The sequence below is a fragment of the Heterocephalus glaber genome, unplaced genomic scaffold (assembly GCF_053883595.1).
Source record: "Heterocephalus glaber isolate CG9 unplaced genomic scaffold, H.glaber_assembly_v1.0 deba00001719, whole genome shotgun sequence".
In the NCBI taxonomy this organism is placed as follows: domain Eukaryota; kingdom Metazoa; phylum Chordata; class Mammalia; order Rodentia; family Bathyergidae; genus Heterocephalus; species Heterocephalus glaber.
In genome coordinates, this window is record NW_028258432.1 from 7288327 (window position 1) to 7294686 (window position 6360).

Consider the following 6360-nt stretch of genomic DNA (forward strand, 5'->3'; position numbering starts at 1 on the left):
AAAAAAAAAATTATGGGCACGGCCAGCAAGGAAGGCTTCTGTTAAATCCCTCCCTCACTCCACTTCTAAGGCATATGTTCTGCATTGTTCTTGTGAGATAAATGCTGTTCTGCATGAAAATGCCACACACTTTTTTAAATCGAGGGTTCAAAATCACGTCCTAGGAACTGAACCTGATTTGTTGCATGAAAGTCGAGATGAGTCCCCTGTTTATGCTCTAGAGATGGTTTCCCGTCCATATTGCCAGGACTCATGCTCTGAGACTGCTATATTATGTACATTCTGTTCACATAAACAACCCTGAAGGCTTCTTATATTCTACTTTGAGTATAATCACAGGCTCTGGCAGGAAGCAAGTGGACCCTCAAATTAGAGAACAGAGGAAAGTTTAACAAGGTGGCTATGCACAAAGATTTAGGCAGAGTGGAAGGAGACTATGATTCTGGTGAAAATGCTGAGGCTCCACAGCTCAGCTTCCCTAGAGGTGGCAAGAACAAAGAGGCAGATTCTGGGGATTGGAGAGAGCAGGCAGCTGTGGGCAGCACTGCCTGACTTTAGCCAAGACCTGTAAGAAGCCCTGAAGGGGTGGATCTAGGGAAACCTGTATTCCAATCTCACCTTTTTCACACCTTGAACTCTACCAGGGTCTCCCAGTGAAAGTCACAGAACAAGAGAGCCTGATAGTCCCAGGACACAGAGGAAGGGAGAGGAAGATGGGTCTGGGCAGGATGAAAAGAACACATGTAACATAATTCCCTACTTCTCAAAAAATGGAAGAGCAAAAAGAAAGAGAAAATAGAAAAGAAATGAGAGCAGAAAGAAAAGAAAAAACTAAGCAGTCCAATGACAAAATCAAACCAAAACATACATTAGATATTTTCTGCTCTTGAGCAGAAATTAGCCCCATTGGATTTAGCCTGGTATAGGACTTCCACACACATGGATTTATTGCCGTATTTAAATATTGGAAGCTTTTATACATAAATCTGGATTTCCTGTTTATCTTGAACACTTCAAGCATCCATGGCAATGGCCCCACAGGTGGAGCTGAGAGGCTGCTGCCCCTTGGGGGGTAGACAGAGATTGGCAGCTTCCAGGGCACAGTGATCCTACCCTCAACTGGACAGACGTGAAATAACTGGGCAGCCCTAGTTGGCAGCTCTGATTATACCACTCAAAAGAGGCTGAAGCAACTCCATAGGAATATTAATTCTTAGCTGTCTGGCCACTGAGGCAAATAGGGAACCTGGATAGGGCTTATTGTATTATAAAAGTATGCTAGTAAAGTTCTTTCAGTTTCTGAAAAGATTCCCATGGAGGCACATCAACTTCTTTTTCTCCTGTGATTTTTTTTTTTAAGTAGAAAAATTTATTGAGAGAAAGAAAGCTTCTGTCTAAGAGAGACAGAAGGGGGACTGGAAAGTAGGTTGCCCCTCTCCTGTGACTTTTGAGGCTCACACAAAGCTCAACCCAAACAAGGGAGGAAGACAGGGAGCAATGGCAGAGAACATGGTTATAGCATTTCAGAAGGCAGATTTTTCTACCATGGCACAGGCACTGCTCAAAAGTCTTCAGTGGCTGTCTACTGCCTGGAATAATGGTTCCCAACAGGGGGAAATTTCATTCCCCAGGGTCATTTCCCACATTTGGGACATTTTGGAATATCATGAGTGGGAGGTGCTACTGGCATGTTGTGGGCATAAGCCAGAGATGCTGCCAAAGATCCTATAATATAGAAGACAGATTCCTGCCCTGTCCCACAACAAAGAATTATCCAGGCCCAGGTGTCAATTGTGCCCAGCCAAGAAACCCTGCTCTAGAAGAAAGTCCAGATTCTTCCATTTCACTTTCAAGATTTCCAATGCTCGCTCCTCTGTGTGTCAATGACCTCCTCCCTTACTGTCCACCCAGCCTGACATACTCCTTCCTCCTTACTGCTTCCTCCTTTTCTGTACTCTCCTACGTTTGGGCCTTTCCAGGTGCTGTCTCAAACACAAATACATTTGCTTGAATTGCCTACAGATAGCCTCAGTTATCTTCTTACATGTTAACTTTCTTCATTTGGAGAACTTTGTCTTCAGGGCCTCCTAGGGCATCCTTAATGTGCTGCTCAGCTTTTTGTCACTGTGACCAAATAATAAGGATAACAAACTTAAAAGAAGAAAGGTTTAATTTGGCTCACAGTTTCAGAGGTTTCAGTCCATGGTCAGTCAGCGGGTCCATTGCTTTTAGGCCTAGAGTGATACAGAAACATCATGGCAGATAGAGTGGTGGAGGAAAACTGCTCACCTCATGGCCACCAGAGTAAGCAGGAAGACAGCCAGAGAGGAGGGAGCCAGGGACCAGATATAGTCCTCCAGGTCATGTCTCTATGATCCATTCTCCTCAACTAGGCCGCCTCCTGGAGGGAAGATGGAGATGGACAGCTTCCTGTTTTCTTTACCTACCAATAAGGGCTGAAAATTATGATCTCATCAATGGATAAATCCACCTGATGAAGTTAGAGCCTTTGGGTTCCAATCATTTCCCCAAAAGCCCATCACCTGGCAAGTAAGCCTTTAGCACAAGAGTTTTGGGGAATGTTTCAAATCCAAACAATGACAAGGGTGATAATGACCACACTCTAGTATGCTGTCTAGGCTAATTCTAAGGAAACAGGGGTGGGGTCTGTCTTGACCATTGTATACCAGACCCTGTACACAATAGTCACTCCATACCTGACCACACTTTCATCTTGGTCCTCCAATAATATTGAAGAACCCAAATTCAAATTCTGCAAGCAGCTCAAGTTTCGCCTCTAAGATAATCACTATGAATCAAACAGCTCCTGGGAGAAGGTGAATGGGTTTGTGAGATTCACCAAGTTCACTTCTGAGCATAGGCTGGCTCCCACTAGCTCTTGTAGCTCTCCTCACGAGAAAACATTTGGTTTATAGATTGGTCTGACTTGGCTTTGGAAAACTAACAACAAACACATTCAATTTAATTACCGTGCAGCCGCAGTCAGCATGGATTCACAGAATTCCTCACTCTACATACTTATTAAGAAATCCATCGACTCTCATTTTTCTAGACAGGACAATTTCAGACACTTCCTGTCTCCAGGAAGTCATTGCTAATATTGAATTCCAATAGTATGTGAAACTGTGGCTGGCAGCCAATAAAAGATGCTTTAAACTCTAGCCCTCCCCTGATAGCCCAGCGATCTGTGGATAACCTAACAGGCAGTAGAATTCATTGAACTCAGAAGGCCAAGCCTTTCCGCTCAGGTGGCAGGAGCTGATTGAGGACAGATAGCCCCAGGTGAGCCACTTTAGGAATTATATACATTCACTTGCCTATGCCCACCCTAGAATATCATTTTTCCAGAATATGTGTTCCCTGAAGCAATAAAAGGAAATGCTGAAATACATTTGCTTTCTCCGGCTAGAAGGCAAATGCCATGTATTTCTAGGTGGGGGTAGAGAAGGGCTGGTGCCCACCAGCTCAGGCCCTACCTGGTGCCAGATCTCAGGCCCTCAGGAGATGAGGAATCCCATCTGCCTGCTCAGTATGGCCTCTCTGCTATGTGTCCAGTGGGGGCCTTGTATTTCCTCTCTGCTGGGGATCTGTAAGATCTGTTGAATGCAACAGAATTGCAAAAGCAGAGAGCCTTGGGTAGAGAGAGGGCCTTTGGCTGTTATCGGTAAATGAATCACAGTGGCTTTTGTTGACAGATAATCCCTGGGGAAGCACTGCCCTCCTACCCATCCTCTCAGAGTGTCTAAGTCCCCATGGTCTTTCAGCAGCCTTGACAGCATGATGGACAGTCCACAGAGAAGGGTAGAAATGACTGCTTGGTTATTATAAGAAGATTAAATATGACTCATTGCTGGGACAGAGCCTACAACCATGATGCTCTTTCTGTGGTAAATGATCTGAGCTGCTGTTCAAACTCAGCCTGTAGAAATCATTCTATCCTGGGTGTGCAGAATCACACACTGTTAACCCTAAATAGGAGCTTTGAGGCCACAGACTTCAATACTTCCTAAAACGGGTCCGAACCCAGAGGGGCTGAGCACCTTCCCCAAGCTTACATGGAGGGTTAGAAGTGACCAGCGGGCCCAGTTTCCTTGGTATCATGCTGTCTCAGTCTCCTTTCTACTGCTGGACACAATACTTGACACCCACAACTTAAAGGAGGAGGGGTTATTTGGGCTCGTGTTTTCAGTCCCCGGTCCAAGTCAACCTGATTCCAAGGCAGAAAGGACATGGTGGAAGGGTCTGATGGAGGAGAGCTGCTCACATTACAGTGGTTAGGAAGCAGAGAGAGAAGGAAGGAGCCAGGGAGGGAAAGAGAACCTTCTAGGTCATCCCCCCTCCACAACCTTCCTCCTCCAACCAGGCCCCACCTGCCAGTGGCACACTCAGCTGCTGATCTCATTAGTGGATGAATCTATTGATGAGCACAGAACCCCTGTGATCCAATCACTTTCCAAATGCCCCACCTCTGAGAGCACGAGAATTTAGAGGGTCACTCTAGATCTAAATCATCACACATCACACCTACAACACTAGAAGAACCCAGTATAAATTTAGGGTGGCCCTTGAGCAACAAGCGGTCAGCCTAAGTAACAAAAGACCTGGGCTGGAATCCTGGCTTAATTAGTAATCAACTACATGACTTTGTGCCCATTCTTTCCACTCTCCACATTCTCATCTTTAAAGCAGGGAAAATCCTATGCCTCTCCCCTCAGCCCAGGGCGTCTGGGAGGCCAAATGAGGTCATGCATGAGTGTGTGCAGCACTCTGTTCATGTTGGTGAAAACTTAGAATACACTCTTCACACACATGCAAATTCTACTGCTTGGTTAATGTACAAGAAAAGAAATATAATGCAGGTCTGTAATCCCAACACTCTGGGAAGCTGAGACAGAAGGATTTAAAGTTCAAGCCCAGCCCAGGAAACTTAGCAACAACTTGTTTCAAAATTAAAAAAAAAAAATTTTAAAGGCTGGGGATGTAGCTCACTGCAAAGGCTCTGGGTTCAATTCCCATTAGAAAAGGAAGGAAGGAAGGAAGAAAGAAAGAAAGGAAGAAAGAAGGTGGAAGGGAAAAATGAAGCAGAGGAGGAAGAAGGAAGAAAGAAGGAAGGAACTACGATACAATGACACGTCCACTTCGGTTCTCAACTCGTCCCAGTCGGATTTATTTGCAGCCATATTTTAGGGTTACAAGATACAGCAAAGGTAACGACTGTCACTTTTGCAAGTGACTCAGTGTGTCCCTTCAAGGCTCACCTTGTTCCACAAAGGGAACTCAGCAGCCATTTGGCAAAAGGATTCACCAGGCTTCTGACACTCACTGCTCTGCCTCCCTGTGAGGGTCCTTGTCCCAGCAGCTCCCCAGAAGTAGACACCCATACCCTTGGGGACATCCTGTCACAGCTGATGCTGAGACCACAGAAGCAGCTGTAGGCCAGTGGGTTGGCAGGTGTGATATGAAGGAAATTGTGGGGGTTCCTCCCCCAAGAGTCAGGGCTCAGCCAACCCCCAGGGACTCTTGAATCCTTCTGGTGACTGGATACCCATGGCCTCTCTGCAGACACCCAAACAGATGCCTTGTGGACTGATGTCATCCACCTCAAAGGTGGAGTCAAAGAGGTAGGTGGCCATCTGGGGCAGCTGCTCACCTGGAGAGGAGAAGCCACGCTCCTAGGGAGAAGGTACCCAGGCTAGGCAGGAGCCTGACAGGGTCAGTGAGGTCCTTGGAACTGCATGGTAGTAGCACCTCTTTGGGATCAGAAGAAAGCACAGGAAGTACCTGCACTGAGGTGCCCTTCTGTAGGGAACAGGGGAAGGGGACGTTACCAGAACCTCTGCAGTGAGTCCTAGTCTCCTGTGAGCCACGGCAGCACACGGCCAATTACAGGAAAGGTAGGAAAATGAGACTGAGAAGAAGCTGAGCTTTGGGTCTGATCAGCGCTGCTCTGGGCGGCAAAGACGAAAGCCCCCAGCTTGCAGCACCTTTTATTCAGTACGTGGAGAAACAGATGTAACAAGTGAAATGCAGAGTTCAGTACTTTACATTGGGATAAACAAGGTGTAACAAAAGGCTGAGGGGAGTGGAAATCTAAGAACAATGAGGAACTGTGCAGATGAAGATTTGGTCCCTCCCTGGCATCTCCCGCTGGTGTGGTCTTGTCCTGGAGCATCACAGCATCCAGGGATCACTGAGGTCTCAGTTGTGACCAGAGGCCAAAATGCAGTTATGTCTGGAATGCCATAGCTGGCCTTTAGGCAGGAGAACTAGGCCTACTCAAATGATTTTTCCCTAGAATTACGTAGCATTGCTCCCAACAGCCCTTCAAGGGAGAATTGT